This window comes from Meleagris gallopavo, chromosome 5 (genome assembly GCF_905368555.1).
Source record: "Meleagris gallopavo chromosome 5, MGAL_WU_HG_1.1, whole genome shotgun sequence".
Lineage (NCBI taxonomy): Eukaryota > Metazoa > Chordata > Aves > Galliformes > Phasianidae > Meleagris > Meleagris gallopavo.
Genome location: NC_139408.1, coordinates 53,099,273 through 53,116,279, shown reverse-complemented (window position 1 = coordinate 53,116,279; position 17,007 = coordinate 53,099,273). Strand labels below are relative to the sequence as shown.

Sequence of the window (17,007 nt, the reverse complement as noted above, 5' to 3'; positions counted from 1 at the left end):
CAACTTCCTCTAGAGGCTTAAAACAAATGAATAGATATTTTTCCCCTTAACATACGCAGGAAAAATCATTGAAATCTGTAGGAAGAAGAATTTTAGAACTCTGAGAATGATTACAAGCAAACAAACAAACGGAAACCAGCTACACCAAAACAGATGACTGGAATAAATGTCTGAATTACAATAATTTAAAATTCTAATGTTCTCTGAATGCCAAAGTGGTAGAACATGCAGGCTACAGGAGGTGTACAAACCTCTTGCTGGAACAGAATTTTAAAATTAAGCTTCTCTCACCGAGGGTTTTCTTATTATGCATGATCAACGGTGCCAACGTCCTTTCTTAGGCTGAACACAAATACAGTGTTGATTCCCAATGGAAATATTTCGGAATGCGTGACTGGTAAGAAAGCTTCTAGGTTTCTAAATTTTACGTAAGAGCTTGGAAAACTGGAATCCTACCCTGTCTTCACAAGTCAATTTTGCCCTTATTCTGCACATAACACTCTGCCTCCAACTGGAGGAGAATCAACCTGAGCCAGTGCGTTCAGTGCCAACTTCAAAAGTACTCTTAACTTCAGCAAAAAAGTTTGGTAACAGTTACAGCACAAATATAATCTCTCTCAACACTCCTGAACACAGAGATCAGCCCTCACCTCATGTTACAAGATAACAGACACTGACATACATCTCCCTTTTACATGCCTAACTTACAGATTCTGGACCCTATTCAGCAGTACCCTCTGCTGCCGCTGCTTTGCTACACTACTCACACACAGAGTATTTTAAGTGATAACTGCCAGTAAAAGTCTGAGAAAGAAAACCATCACAAGTTATAAGCAAACCAAAAAGGCTTCCTACTGCAAATGTAGGAGAACCTATGCCATAAACAATACTGAAAAAGCAAGTAGTAAAAAGAATGCGCCTATTGATTACGTGTGACACTGCATAGTGAACAGTCGCTGCAAACAGTATATCAGGAAATTCATTTTTAATTATACAAGAAACCATTAATGATAATTACCAATTTCTTATGTTGAAACGGACTGAGAAACTAAGAACCTTACCTTCATCACACCTACAGGTGGAATAGTGCTCCGTGCCATTAATGTATCACTGTAAAGAACAATCCCATCCCTCCCCTTTTAACTCCAGCGCTCAATGAAGGTATGTTTAAAACTCAGCACTAACCTACAGTCTAATTCACTAGCCTAAGTAGAGAATTACATTCATAACTGGATGGTGATTAACACCAAACAACCCAAGGCTCAAACAAACAGCACAGCAAATCGCTCTTTTCAAACAGCCAATCGCTGAGGTGGAAGCAGGCATGCTTTAAGTCACATTAGAATCAACTTCCTCCCCACCCATTCTATTATTGGTTATTCATGCATTGACACGAGCATGGAAACTACTCCACAAAAAATCACAGCTATCTTAGAAGAACCTGTACTGCTTAAAGATGAAATGCTGTTTATAAACCAAGAGAAGGAAGAGTGGTTTTGAGTAAATAAAGCTTATTTCTCATTTGTTTTAAGATATTTCCTTTATAACTCTCTCTTTATATCCTCTATCATTGCTTTCTCGGTTACAGAGCCCCTCAACTACATCCATCTTCAGCATCAAACCAAGGACTTGCTTTCTACTAGAAAAGAAACATTCACACAGGCAGCACCACTTTGTGAATTGCTTGGAATTCAGTGTTCACTGTTAGCATCTAAGAAAATGCTTTTAGATTTTAAACTTGCAGCTGTTGACATTAAATTAAGGAAAACAAAAACACTACTTTCAAATATCTTCTAACAAAATAATAACAAAAAACATCATCGCAATATACAACTTCTGAAAGCAGCAAGAGCGTGTAAAAGCACGGACAGCTTTCCCAAAGACGTGCACAGAGAGAACTTCTGCGTGGCAGAAATTTCAAGCAGCACTGCTGACACACGTTGCTGTGCCTGCCAGAGCTCTCAGTTTCTGCTTACCCACCCTGGCTCTTGAAAGCAGTCGTGACGCAAGGAGATCCAGGCCATCATCCTGCAAGGAGGCTGCTCCCAGCACGTTGCCTGTTTACTGTCCCTTAGTTCACCCAAGTTTTAGGAGGTAAACATGGGCTAGTCAGAGTCCTTTCATTATCTGCATAATCCCAGCCTATGTGGCTGCCATACGGTAACGCCAGCACCCAAGTGAGCTTTCATTCCTGAATTACGGCAGCGCAGAACACGGCCGAGGGAGTGCCAAACAACATGATTAAGCAGCAAAATATGACAAGGCATGAATTATATTATTAGTACTCCTATCTATCATTAGCCACAGAAGTGAGGGTTTTGTGCAGCCAATAGCAACTATGCATAAATAAAGCTCCTACACTTTGACACGCTTTCAAAATAAGAGCAACTATTTATTTTGAGTAATTCTATTCTTTGGTTGCTTTGACAGTGAACTGTATTTCATCATTTCACAAATTACTTCCTTTTTCCAACTTTACCTTGAAACAACTCAGGAGAAAACCCTCCTGGTATAAAGGCAGCCTTAAATTACAATCCTTTATTTTCAGAGAACAAGAGCATAATCATTTTCCAACAAGGTACACTAAGCAGCTTTCCTTCCAGCAATTCGCTGTTTGTCGTTAAGCACGTTTTGAACCTGCACAGATTCTGGATTCCGCAGCACACGCTGTTTCATTTCCTCAGATTCACTGAAAGACTAAATCACAAGGCTAGACTTAAGGAGTTCTTGTAAGAACAGCCATGAGACTTGTTGGTTTTGTTTGTTGCTTGGTTTTTTAAATCACCTTGCCAGCACCTCTGAGGTTTCACTCTCATTTCTGTAGGGGCAGCCCAGCCATTCCCTTTCACCTTGAATGATCTGCCTGACTAACTTCAAGAAAGTTGTTTCGAAATGGGAAGGCAAATAGCCAAGAAGGGCAAAAATAGTGTAAGGACATGCAAGATAGCACAGTAAGTTACTACACGTAACACTGCAGAGTGAGTGGTAAAACGACGACACCAAAAGGCACTGAGAGCACGTCCACACAAACTTCAGGGCTCTGCAAAATAACACTTTGCAGTTTTGGTAGAAATTGATCAGTATTACCTAAGCTGCAGAGCCAAGGAAGGAGATAAATTGAAAGTGGATATGATAGATGTGCGTGGTACCAGGATTCTCATTAATCGTTCAGAAAGGCAGGAGGGAGGGCATGCAAGTCACTTGTACTCAGGGCAGGCAGAAGGAAGTGAGAAAATAGAAGACCTTCAGCAGGATCACAGTTTCAAATTATTTTCAGTCTACAGCAACACTCCTACTTTAACCCTGCAAGGCTTGCTAAGAATTGTTTAATGAGAATAAATGGACCTGATGAAACAACAAAATGAACTACAGCTTTCACTAAAGCCAGTAACATGGCATGCTACACTTAGAGAGGAAAACAAACTCTGCATAGTGAAATAATAAATTAACAAATTAAAAGCAGAATAATTAATTTTTACATTTTATTGCTTTAAAAAAATAATGGGATTGAGAAGGAATGACTTCATGTTCAAAGTGAAGCAGCACAGTGACATCCGGGATCGTGCCTCAACTTCAGTGAGCTGCATCATCACCTGCATCCAACACTTCTGAGAAATACTGATGACAGTCTGTGCTTCTTGGAATGAAAAACAGAAGAATTCTATCAGATTTGCTTCTATTAAATTAAGATTAGAGCAAACTTCCAGGTACGTAGCTGTAATAAAAGCAGCTAATCTTAAAGAGTTTGCACAGAGTGATGCTTATTTTTTCTCAAACCAAACAAAACTAACACTTTCAAGGATATCATTTTTACACTGCATTACTCACAAGATACTAATTTAGAAGTACGCTGAGAAATGACAGGATTCAGCATCCATTACTTTTCAATGCTCAATTTGAGACACCTTGGATTTTCTGAATGGCTACGCAGCACTGCGCAGTACTCAGGCCTGGCTCCCACCAAGCTCAGTTGCATTTTGAGTCATCATGTGCTCTGTACATCATGGCTTGGTGTCTCAGATTGAGCGGCAAAAGCAACCAGCAGCTGCCAGAGCATCACACGAGTGCACAGAGCTGAGGAAACAGCAATGTACAATTCCTCCAAGGAAATACCCAGCTATTCTACCCTGGAAAGTCTCACTTTGCTTCTCTAATCCCTTACAACCTTTCTGACAAATTTTCACCGCTTGGATGTGGCTCTGGGCAGCCTGGTTTAGTGGTTGGTGACCCTGCCCATGGCAGGGGGGTTGAGACTCGATGATCTTTGAGGTCCTTTTCAACTCAGGCCATTCTATGACTCACAGCTTCTTAAACAAGTACAGCTGGACAAGTTTCTGAGAGCTGGAAGGGAGTACCAGAACACATCACCTAACGCCGTCGGTCAGACCAACATGGAGGCACCCCAGAATTGCTCTACAACACAGCTTTCAGGCAAGCCGTGACTCATGGTATAGAAGCACACAGCACAGAATCTAACCACACTTTATGCAGTTCTGAAAGCACATATTTGTCCTCATTTTTAAAAGTGCATGTCTAATTTCTGCCATTAGCCAACGGTAGAAGCTTGATCAGTACTTTCTCCCCATAACACATTACAACTGTACCCCCTCTAAAGCTTTTGAAGAAAAATTCAGTTTTCTTTTTCCCCAAATGTACCAATGAATGCATTTTCCCTGTTTCTTCCATCACTTAATGTGTCTCTACCACTCTCCTTCTCATATAGCTCCTCCCCACAGCCCACCTCCCAGCCCTTTGCTACCTCCCAGCACAAATCTCACCATGCCACACACACAGGTCACGCTGACACCTCTGTCACACCTACAAGGAAACAAATCATGCTCATCTATCTCTGCAAGCATGACACACACACACACACACACACACACACACACAGGTTAATAACAGATGCTAAATCCTCAATTGTTTGTAATTATGATATCTATCTATCTGGCTGTTACACGTAAAATAGTTTCCACCATCTCAAAACACTGCCAGATTTGGGCTGGCATTTATGGAGCAAGCAAAAGTCTTAAGGGGGGCACAAGAAGCACCTCTGGCAAATGGCAAGGAGCCACCACGTAAGTTCTGAAGTGAACTTTTAACATGGGCAAAAGTGCAATTATTTCCTACCTACTCTTTCAGGAAGAATATCTTTAGAAATTCTGCAAGAAAACTAAAAATAAAAAAAAAAATAAAAAAAATAAAAAAAATCCAACTGCATACAGAACTTTCAACCACAACTGTCAGCGTATGAAGCAAACAAAAAAGAACATTCATGAGAAGTGAAAAACTCTTCTGTAAGAAGCAGAACACACAGCCTTGACAGCCCCACACAGGTTCTGTGATAAAGCCTTTGCTGCATGGCAGAGGAGAAAAGTATTTCTTCTTTCAGATAACACTGCAGAAATCTCCAAGTTTCCAGTGAAATTTGCACACCAGGAAATAATCACTTCTGCAATTGTTAGGCCAGAGAGACCTGCATTTTCCATTCAGATTCAATGAGATTTTGGTTCAGAAGAGTATTACTTTGTGGCTCTACATGAGCTATGGCTGAGACACACAGATGAGATTTTTCCCAGTTCTGCAGCACCTTCTTGAAGCTTCAGTCATACAAAATCAGCCGTATTCTAAAGGTACAAAACATCAATCACCTCTTTTGACTTTTTCCCAAGTGAAGCACCAAATGCCTTCTACTGAAAATGCTTATACCCACATGCGTGCAAAGCCAGCCTTCTGAAGCACAAATATCTCCATTAACGTTAACTATTTAATGACCCAGCACAGCAATCCTGTCATCAACCCTACCCGTGAAACAGGTCATAAAAGGAACTACACTCAGAAATTAATTAGAAGTTCACACTCTTAGCTCAAATTAACTACTGTGGTCCTACGCAATGGCTTCCTTAGGTCTTCTCTCTACATTTAGGCATGCGGCACAACAGCTTCACACCACTTCTTTCTTTCCCCTCCCCACCCACCAAGAGGCAAAACAAACCAAAACTGCTGGGGTAGCAAATTTCACGCATCCCACACAGCAGCTCACAGGTCAGAAATGACACAGCTAAGAGGGCACAGCAGCAAGGTGAGGAACCGGGGCAGCTCCAGGGTCCAGCAGAAGCCACTGCAGCAATGAGGATGGCTCAGACAAGGCTTCTTTTGAGTGTGCAGCTTGTAGCCAGGAGGAATTGAGCAGTCCCATCGTCCTGCTTCACTGCTCTCAAAGTGGCAGCTCAAAACAAACACCTAGGGTGAATTTTTAGAGTGTCATAGCTTAGGAAAAGATCAGCAACACACACTGAGCTTCCTGAGAACTACGGATGACAACACCATGCAGCTTTGAGCTTAACTGACATAATCAAAACCAGTCTTTACTCGCTTTGAAAATGAAAGTCAAGGTGTTACATAAGCCAACAAAATTTACCAAAAAATTGCAGCACAGGTGGGAAGAGAAAGAAGGATTAGGTTGGTTCCCCCCCGTCAATATTTTGTTGGAGTTGGCAGCTTAACTCTACTTTATTGCTTTTGCTATTCAAAATGAACAGCAAATAAAACCCAGACAATAAGTGCATTTTTAAACAAAAACTCCTGTACCTGTCATATTTTTTCCCAGGAATTCTTTCAGCCATCAAACATTTTTTAAGCAAACCTTAACAGCCGCTTAATATTTTGAAGTAGTTGCGGTCCAGGTATCATCTGCCAACCTCCTGGCTACATTTAGAATCCTCCCACAGCTGAAGCATAACAGACTCCTCTATTAAGACTTAAATCAGCAGTCTCTTTGTCTCCACGCAACTGCTCTTTTACTGAAAATGGTAGGGCAGCACAGAGAGCACAATACGAATTTAAGCAGCGAAGCTAATGTCTAAATGGAAAAATGCAAATTTCCACTTCATTCCTCGCTGGAAATTCTGTTAGCAGCAGAAGTCAGATCTGCAGGCCCTCCCTCCCTGCATCCACGCGATGCAACAGGGCTGGCATTACAGGAGCAGCAACAGAGGTTTCGGTGTTGAGATTCACACGCTCCGTCAGCTGGCTGCCGTCCTCCTGGGGAAAGGGTGAGATGGAACCATTTTTAAGGGCAAGCAGCAAACAGGGCCCATGCTGCTTTATATATACGTCTTATTTTCCTATAAAGGAAATCTCTACTCATGAAAACAAGCTACAGCGCAATTTAAGTCTCCTCACAGGATTCTCTGAAGTTTTATAGATGTGTAATCCTGACATTCCCCACTAACGTTTTCCTTCTGTTCAGTATTATAAGAACGTGGATTTTCAGTGTTACGCACGTTCCCGGCCTCTGCTAAGAACAACAAACATTAGGGTTGTTGTGCCAGGTTTCCTTAACGTCTCTGATCTCCATCTTCTTCTACAGTCTGAAACCAGAAACATTCATGTTTATCATAACTACATGTAACAAAGTAAGGCGAAATCCTGGAAGCCAGGCCTGCTAAGCAGCATGTCCTCATTAACAACTATCTGTGCTGCACAGGTTCGCCATTCGGGATCACTGCCCACCCCCTCCACGACTGAAAGGCCTTGTAACATCAGATTATTTGTCACTAAGCAAAATGAGAAATCCATCATCCCCTGACAAATGGTACCTAATGCCTTAGGATTAGACAAACATAGAAACCTGACCTTTGACAACTGATTTTATTTAACAGTTCTCAATTGCTGTCAATTACTGAAACACGCAAAAGCAACACTCGGAAAAGAAAGTCAACTACATTTGCATTTAACACTTCTGTAAACCAGTGTTCACTTAGCACAGTGCTCTGCCTGAGATTTTCACACAGAAACAGTGGTCTTAAACTTTATTTGAGTTCAAATTAAAATTAAAAAGAACCTTCTGAAATGTTGACAGTTGATTGTTCATGCCTGGCCTTCCCCTCCTCTGTTTCTTGACAAAGGCACCATTTATCAAGTCCATCAAAATACACACCCCTAACAAAACCAGCAATTTTGTGTAAAGGTCACATTTTGTCTATTAATACATGGAGATTACCAGCAATTTTTAAGTTTTTCACCTATACACAACTGTATTTATTCCAGGTAACAGAGCCACTCAATTCCATATAGACAATCCTAAAGAAAAAATGAATATATAGCAGTTTTCTACCTTAGTCACACATAGAAGGTAAAATCCTTAAGTTCAATCTGACTTCACACAATAACGACAGTAAGTCAAACTAAAATAAATCAATTCCTTTCCCTGAAGGCTGTAGATTTTTCAGATTAGCCTGGTGGTAAATTTCATCTTTCATTTTATCAGAGCTCTAGATAGGAAATACTATAAAACTTCTTCGTAGTTTATTATTTGCTCATTCCATAGAAATGAAAATATGAGTACATAATTTCCTTAACTCTTCATTTCTTTTGTAGGGCATTCATCAAAGTCTATCAATACCGAGTTCAGAAATTGAACTAATCTTTCCAAACTTTACACCCTGAATTCTGTTTCTCATACTACATTCTTCCTTATCCCGGAGATGTAGAACTGTAAGAGATAAAGTGGATTAAAGACATATTGAGGATTATAGATTACGCAGTTAGAACAAACAGAGGCAAGTATTTCAAATAGCTGACCCTACAGAAAGGAATCACATTCTGTTCTCAAGATGATATACAAAAATAGAAAGCACATTCCACTAGGAAAATATTTACTTAATAATTTATCGTTTAAGAACCTTTACTCTACAAATTAAAGCACAAAGACAGCACGTTGAAATGAATGTGAAGATATATTTCCAATCATTACAATACAACTTCAATTTTGACTGTGATTAGATTTATAAATTTTGCTCTGTTCCAGCATGAGAAACAGAAGTCACACTTCTCTCGATCCCAAAGCCCTACATTTAAAACTGATTCCAACTCTGAGGCGACAGGAAAGGCACAGAAACTCAGCACTGCCAAAATGCCTAGAAATAAAAGAATAGGAATCTTTAGGAATCTTTAATAAGGAATACTTTAATAAGTATCCAACTGGAAAGAAATGCCAGAGAAATGCAAGAACCAATTTAATCCAGATATTAACAATTTCCTTAATGATCTATATGATTAAAATAGCATATAGACAACTTCTGAGGATATTAAACACAGAACTTTGAATAGCAGTAAATTCAGAAATAATACAAAGAAACTTAAGCAAATTCCTTATGTTGCCAAAAAACAAAGTGAAATTCAGTTTGGAAAAACACCAACTAATATACCTGGGAAAAAATAATCCCAAATACACATATTCAGCATATGCAAGAAACCTGGGAAATAATAATGCAGGGAAACAGCACTGACCACAAGAGCTCAAAAGAGGGGGAGGCACTGCAGCCATCCCACTGAACCTAGGAGTAAGGGGAAAGGCCACATCACTTTTCCCTTTCACCCACTTGCCTCCTTTCCCAAACCAAAGCACGCACAGCGGGGCACTCTACCCCACTATCTTTGCTGCAACCCCAGATATGAAATAGGTCCTGTTGCTCGAGACCTTTAAAACTATACAAGCAAAAATGTTATTAAGCATTGAATGCTTTACTCAAAGAGCCCAATGGTAATGAAAAAATACCTTAGGTTTTGTTGTTCCATATTGTATATCACCACAGAGCTTTTCCATTAACTTTATCTGAAATATCAGGGGTTTAATCCAGAAGTGTAATACATATCCAAAACTAAATAAACATAAGAATATGTTCACTTCCAAGCTATTTGCTTTTTATTGACCATGAAGCTTTGGCACGTTTCACTACAAGGGAACCAACTTTGAAGATGATGGCTCTCAGATTAATTTTTGCTCTGGTATGATGCTTGTTCATGCCTGGATCAATTGTGCATAATGAGGGGAGACCAACATTGTGCTCATGTCAAATGAGGCCACCTCTGATTTTAGTCTGAAGAGCATGTCAGTCCTGCTCTCTGCAAAATCCTTGATTAACAAAGTTTCTGCAGCAGGAGTGACTGTTCCTTATCAGGCAGGAAATAAAAGTAACTCAGAAATATAAGATAGACACTTCAAAACCTGTTCCTAGCCACTCACTTCAGTTTCTAGATGCTATGACATTCCTTCATCAGTGCAATAACCTCAAAACTTAAGACTTTTCCATTGCTAATGTGAATTCAAATTCCACTCTCTCATAATCAGCTCAGGAAGAACATAGAAAGAAAGATTTGGGTTTTGTGAAGTCTTTCCCTTTCAGAAGAGTTGCTTTGGGATGGGGTTGTCCCCCTCTGTGTTAAGGGGGGAGATCTGTCACTCTTGAGATTGAAACACCTGAACAAGTCTTAAACTTGGCCCCATCTGCCCAAGCAGCAAAGTGCTCCATCCACACACTGTTTGTTGAGTGCAACTGTGCTCATTAAAGATGTGGTAGCCAAGGGAGAATGGGACACAGAAAGATTTACTTGCCCTAGGAAACGTGACACATTTATCTCGGCTTTAGAATCTCCCATCATAAGGAGACAAAATAACAAGATTTGCTGAAGAGACCACTGGGCTTCATGATCACCTTTTTCATAAAAGACTGCACCATTTCTACTTATTATTTGTGGAATTTGTTTGCTCTTCTGAAATTAGGGAAGAGTAAGAAATTCTATTCCGTGACCTGGAAGTTCACAGTAATTGAAGGATGGGGTAAAGATAACTTCAAGCATGTTGTTCCTTTCTCCTTCCTTACCAGGACTCCTTTTGATGCACCATAACGAAGTGCCCAGAAGTTCTCCAGGAACCTTTCCACTGCTCAGCTTATCCTAGCCCACAGTATGGATCCCACTTGCTCAGTTCTGTAACGTTAAGGGACTTGCTGCACTTCTTTTTATTTGTGGCCAACAAGATTTAATCTGGCCGCTCAGACGATATTCTCAGGCAGTTTACAGCAATGAAACTTTGAGTTTATGGCATCCAAAATATCTGGATACAGCAACTGTGATACACTAGCTCTTCCTCAAAGTGCACTAAAAGCACTCCATCTCAACCTTCCCACACACACCTACAAGGTCTGCTGCCACGCTTTGCCATCAAGCACGCTCAGAGACAAATTGAGCACTTTTCCAAGAGTCAAATGCTGTGTCAGAGCTTTAGGCACCATCTTCATTTCTGTTCCCAGAAAGACTAACAACCACTTCTCTCCATCAGACCCATAACCAATAGGCCCTTTCTATACCTAGATGCTAGAATGGAATTTGATCTTGAATAAAACATCTATAAGGTTTAGGTTTTTTCAAAAGCAGATAGAGATTTCTACCGATTCCCTACTGGAAGCACATCAGAGTAGCAGCTATTTTTTGCCTCTCTGTCTTGCCTTTTCCACTCTTACTGCTTTTTAAAGATGAGAATAAATTTCAACCACTGTAGTTTCTTAGCACTGGGACAGTGGAGATGATGTTTCTTCTAATAATAGGAAATTAAAAAAAAAAGAAATCGAGAAAATACATGGCGCAGAAGGGATGAGGAGGACTTGTGCCTCAATAACAGAGGGAAAGGAGACCTGTCCTGCAGCGAGGTGTGATGACAGCAGCAGAGGCAGGATGGCACTGGCACACTTCACAGGGCGGATCTCCAACCTGACAGGTCTCATCTTGCCTTCAGAAGTGCAGACAAACAACCTCTACAACACACTGACGGAGTTTCAGATGATGAAAAGATGTTTTTCTCCTCTTTCTAAATACATCTGATTTTACTATATTGAGATTCTCAATACCCTCTGCAAGCCGCTCTACCTGGAATGCCTGTTTTTACACGTGCACATGCGAGTTTTATCACCCTCTTGTGGAAAAATAAGTGAATTGTATCTGTCAGAGGTCAGAAGTGGAAAGTGGAGTGCAGAAGACAGTCAAAGAGAACAAAGAAGGGAAAAGAAAGGAGAAATATTTGCTAGGTGGAACAGAGGGGAAATGCAGGGAATGACATTAACCAGAGATACGGTGCCACACCAGCTCCTGTCAGCAAAACCCACCTCCAAAAGGTTCTCTGAAACACCAAAAGATGACAACCAGCTGCTAAATTTCCTCCCCTTGGTAACACTCACTGTGTTCACCGAGCAGATTACGTTCCCTATGTTGGTTTCAAGGATTGCCTCAGCTGTAACCATCATCTTCCACACCTTTGTTCCCACCGATGGAAAAGATAGATGCTCTAAACCGAACTCAGAAAACACTTCCTACATACATTTTCCGTTTTAAAAACATTCTGCATGTAAAATCTGTGCCCTGCTGTAATTTGGAAGTGGAGAGGACAGGAGAAACTTGCCAACTAATGGAAGTTTAGACATTACATCCTACTGGTTAACATAACGGAACAGAAATAAGGATATTTAATTGGCCTAAAATCCTTTCTTCATTTCCTGATTATCCCCACTATCAACTTGAATTGACATCCAAAATTTTGAAAGCAACAAATTTACTGCAACCTGCATTTAAAAACTTGAAAAACGTAAGCTGGGTTGGTACAAGCACACAAGAAAATTTGATATTAAATGAGACAAACAACATTGCAGAGACAAAAAGAAAAGAAAAAGGCCAGCTCAGATGAGAACGATACCACAGGCATGGTGAAAATAAGGGAACATCTCACACATCTCTCTGTAGCTTCCTGAAAACCTTCCCACAGAAAACCACAGACAATATCCAACACAAAACACAGTTGCTTCTTCTTCCTAGCACCTGTCTTTTCCTTCATGCACCTCAACAAGTTCCAAACCCATTCTTAATTACCAATCTGCAATTATTCTTCCAATCTCTGATCTTCTTAGTTATAGCAAAAACTGAAGAAGCAGTTTTCCCTCACGTTACACAGTGAACTACCTTTGTATGAACAGCACAAAATGGGTAACTATGCAACATTTATTTCATTGTCTCAACGCTTCACAAAGGTATGGGATTTTTCTGAATAAAATTATAGTATGTGAGTGCTTAACCATCACCTCCAACGGAGCAGTCAAACCCTAAGAATGAGCACTTCTACTGCCAGCTACACACAGCTATCCGCACTTACTCATCATCCCTGAGGTATCACTGATGATTTCTTTTAGCTTCCCCAAAATGCCACCAACTAAGGAAGATATCTGTGAATGATGTTTTGCAGGAAATGCACCTGCTTCTTAAATCTCCAAATTCTATGGTGCAAACTCACCAAATAATGCACAAACTTTTATTGTGTGAATAACAAACTGCTTGCCTCCACCTCTCTTGTAACTTGTACAGCAACAAAGTCTCACATTAAATTGCAAAAACAAGCTCTCCAGGTCAGAGGACACATGAAGCCACTGTTACAGATGAGCTGGCAACAGGTCCAATGATGTTCATCACAGCTTACACCAAACTGCTGTTCTGTTTTTCCTTTTAGGAAGCTACCCAGAAAAGCCTCATTCTCTTCTTCATTTTCTGACCATTTCAGCTTGTACATCGAGCCCTTTTCACTGTGGCCCTTCTCTGCCATAAACTCCAGCAGACACCAGGGAAGGTGTCAGGCACATCACCTTCAGGGAGAACAACTGCAGCTGAGAACCCTGACATACAGATCAGAAAAGACAAAACAGTGGCGAACAATAAATGGTTTAAATACAAAGCAATGATTCTGTTTTATTCAAATGTATTAATAAAAACATCAAAAGCTGTTGAAGTGTTTTAAAATGAAATTATTATATACTTTGTTCACAAGCGACACTATTTAATATAGCAGTTAATTAGTATGAGACACGCTGTGACTTGAAAAATAAACTTCTATAGGAGGTTGAAAATACGTTCTTTGATTAAATACATCTAAGAACATTTAAAAAATCAAAATTATACACATCACTGCCATTGAAAAACCCTACAGCAAGCTATTATTATAAATCATTAATACTTCTGATCAAAACCAGTTCCCCTGTAGCTCAACTTTAAGGCTTTACTCAAAACAATTCTTCCATCAAGTGCAGCAACCCAGGGGCACTGAGTATTTTGCACTCATTCCTCAGACAGATACCACAGCTTTCCAAAACAGACTTTCAGACTGTAGCTGCAGCAGCATTTTATTTCATTTCTTAGCAGAAAACCACGCTCAGAAGTTATCAACTCTACACAGAAGTCCATCACTGTACCAGTTCTGCTGATTCAACCAAAGGGGCCCAGGATACTGAAGCAGATGACTACAATTATGAAGGCTTAAATAAAGAAATAGGAGGCAAAATGTTTTTAAACAATCTGATCCCAAAAACACTTCCCCCCGAATACATGAGACTGTGTGGCGTATGATTGGGAATTTCTCCCATGAGCTTTGCCTCCAGAATACAAAAATCACACAGCTTGTTGTGCATCTACAACAACCAGCAACGCAGACATACCCTGCCATGGACTTCTGACACAAGGCACTAGCATTCCTCTAAAAGGTTTCCCTTAAGTTTTTAAGAAATAACACGTGTCCTTTGCTGATATTTTTAATTAATTACCAAGATTATGCAGTTTCCCAAACCCATAGAAGCCAAACCCTACCAAAATTCACTGAACTCAGTGAGTCCTCCTGCGTGTGATGGCTAAAAAATATTGCACAACTGAGCCAAAGAAGCAGCAATCGCTTGAATGAGCAAACTGTGGGTGAAAGGAAGTTACCCTGAGCCTAAAAATAGTTTATTGTCCTCCCACTCCCCAGAAAGTGCAAATGAAAGTGCTCATTTTTCAGGAAGACACAGGCTTACAATGGATGAACACGAAGGCACTGCCTCCCTGCTGTAATACTTCATTGATGGACAAAAGTAGTATCCAAGTACTGAACCTCAAAAACAAAACAGACAAATTGAATAAGCTTAATACGTGGACTTTTTCTATTATATTAAATAAATAAATTGCTTGTATATACAGATGTGTGTTATACACTTTTGATACACATAAGCACAATCAATAAATCACACAGATGGCTCCAGAGCTTTGGAAAACGTGCACAGAGTCATAGAATCACCAAGGTTGGAAAAGACCTCCAAGATCATCCAGTCCAACCTCCACCTATCACCAGTATTTCCCACTAAATCACATCCCTCAGTACAACATCCAAACATTTCTTGAACACCTCCAGGGTCAGTGACTCCACCACCTTCCTGGGCAGCACATTCCAGCACCTGACCACTCTACCAGAGAAGTATTTCCTAACATCCAAACTGAATCTCCTCTTAAGCATTTAGAATATAAAGCTCCATATTGTTATCTGTAATAAATAAAGGCAGCACTGTACTTCAACAAGCATAGAAATAATTGCGTGGCTAAACCAGAATCTGTATTTGTTAAAAATACTTTAGGAAAAAGGAACATAAAGGAGGTCCTTATTACAGAAACAGGAGGTTTCATTACAGACTCATCGTAGAGATTCAGCTGGACACAGAACACTTCAATATTATTAGAGGAATAAATAATGCTGAGAAGCATATCATAGAGACATGCCACACAAACACAGACCGAAAACAATTGCTTCTGATGATGGTGAAATCCAGACATTCCTGAAAATCATCATCAAGATTTTAGACTCAATCTTGAAGAGTACAGAAATATCTCCTACATAGTAATTGCAAGTCACTTTGGTTTTAAAGATGATTAAGAAGTAAGAAGTGAGAACAATCATTCCTTAACATTTCTGCAAGCAGAGTGAGAAATTCAGGAAGGAAGAGAACTACACTGAGGGTCTGGGCAAGGGAAACACGGGCCAAAGGAAGAGTCCTCTGATCTAAATAGATCGAGGAACAAATAGATAAAGACAGCTGAATGGAAACAAAGATGATTAGAATATTAAGGCTGAGACAACAGGATTTCTCACCAACTATACTCTCACTACTATACTGTCAGCGTACAAAGGTTTGTTTTGTTTTACTAAGACACTGACTTACAAGGCAACATTTTCACAGACACACATTTTCTGTAAATGCAGTTGTACAGAACTACATTCTGGACATGAGAGACAAGAGCATGTAGAGAAACTTCCACAAAGCAGAATGTAATTGCCAAATGGATTTTAGAACAACCAGAAACGTTTCAGATCACTGGAAGAAATTACTCTACACTACAACCACCAGATGTTTACACAATTGAAGGGGACATTAAATACATCATCAAAAAAGAACTGCACAAGGAGAGCAAGAGCACAAGGAAAGGTGAAGAGTTTAACTGTGCACCACCGGAACTCCACATATCGTAAGGCCATAAGCAGGGAACTGTGGCCCTTTTCCCAAATCTTACAGGGACAGAGCCTGCTATGTCTGCTCTTATTTCAGAACAAGTGCAAAATTCTGTACAGAAGCTCCAAGACTGATGTTTGATTCACCATTATGTGCAGAATAGAACCATGTTCCAAGGTCTCTTTCAGACAATAAATGAGGATTTATTTCCACTTATGAATATAAAGCAAAATTTGATTTTGCAAGTCACAGCCATTATGATTCTCTATTCTTGTTTGTAAATTAGGATAAAGTATTAACTTCAGATATTTTCTTAATAGTTAATTGATATTTGTAAAGCATTCCAAATTTCATAAATGGAGACTAGCATAGAAATGACAAGCAGCCAACTCTCATGCAATTCAACGGAAAATACAAGCCCTCTTCCTCTACAACTTGGATAATAACTACCATTTCCCATACGTACATTTCTTTAGACTGAAATATTCTTAACGCATGATAAAGAGGATTTTTTCCTAATCAAATGTATTTGAGAAGGAAGGTACACATCTTGCAGTTCTCACTTAGGCAAAAGTCTTCCAGAGTTGAAAGGATCTTTGACTATTTAGGAACTTCAGCATTTGGCCTACAGATAGGATTCATAAAAAAAGCTTATAATAAAATCACACCTATAGGGAAATAATATAATGATCAAAAGCAAACAGCAAGTGAAAGATTTTCCCTTACTGACTATGCAGCGCTCTTTTGTTGCCACTACAGCAATTCTTTAATGCCATGGAAACTATCTGATAAATGCATAAGAAGCTCAATAAATTTCATAATATTGAGGTAGCAAAGCAATTGGTATTGTTGACAGAGAACTTCTGTTCTGAGCACCTCT

General features: G+C 39.8%; 1 protein-coding gene across 5 annotated transcripts in view; it reads right to left on the bottom strand.

Annotated features, from left to right (window-relative positions):
* PPP2R5E (protein phosphatase 2 regulatory subunit B'epsilon) overlaps nt 1-17,007 on the bottom strand; it is a 74,882-nt gene that overhangs the window by 49,565 nt on the left and 8,310 nt on the right. The window contains exon 1 of one of the 5 annotated variants that reach the window (XM_031553722.2): nt 1,981-2,228. The exons of 3 other annotated variants lie outside the window; for them this stretch is intronic. The gene's annotated coding sequence lies outside the window, so the exon portion shown is untranslated. Of the gene's footprint in view, nt 1-1,061; nt 1,242-1,980; nt 2,229-17,007 lie in introns of those variants that run through there. One more of the 5 variants, XM_019615947.3, reaches the window with a different exon arrangement.